This window comes from Myotis davidii, unplaced genomic scaffold, assembly GCF_000327345.1.
Source record: "Myotis davidii unplaced genomic scaffold, ASM32734v1 scaffold6, whole genome shotgun sequence".
In the NCBI taxonomy this organism is placed as follows: Eukaryota; Metazoa; Chordata; class Mammalia; order Chiroptera; family Vespertilionidae; genus Myotis; species Myotis davidii.
Window position 1 is genome coordinate 10197993 of NW_006383011.1, and position 665 is coordinate 10198657.

The window sequence follows — 665 nt, forward strand, 5'->3', positions numbered from 1 at the left end:
CCGCCCTGGTGGCGTGCGGGACTCCCACACCCGATCCAGCCTCTCCCTCAGAGCATCCCCGCTTCTCTCCGCCTCTAACCTCTGCTTCGAGCCGGTGCCGCCACGGGCGAGCGAAATCCTCTGCCTGCCCTCCCCTCCCCGCCTCCCGCACCCGAGGGTGGGCTTCGTCACTGGACGCAGTGGAGACAGGTTCCTCGTCCAGCACCGGCTCAGGAGGCGGGCCACAGAGCCGCTTTCGGGAACCCTGGCTGTGCGTTACTAGGCTAGATCGCCGCACTTGGAAACCGCGGCGCTGCACCAGGGCTCCGGGGCCGCCCCTCCCTCCCCCGGCTCAGGGCGCCCTCTTCCCCGATGCATCCTGGGAAGTGTAGTCCCCTGAACACCGGCTCAGTCGGGGAGCTCGCGCAGCCAGGCCACAAGTCCCAGGATTCCTCGCGCCCAGAGGGGGCCCGCAGTGAGGCCGCTACCCAAGGCACCTGCGGTTCTCCCACTGAGCAGAGGCAGCCGCACCTGGGGCGACCCCTTGCCAGCGCCCAGGGTTACCTGCCTGCGTGCGTGCGTTTGCATCTGTGAAAAGAGCAATGGTGTTGGAGTAGAGACAATCTCTACGGCCCACCTCAAGAGTTTTCCTCTGCACCAATCCCTGAGGGTTACTATAGTATACT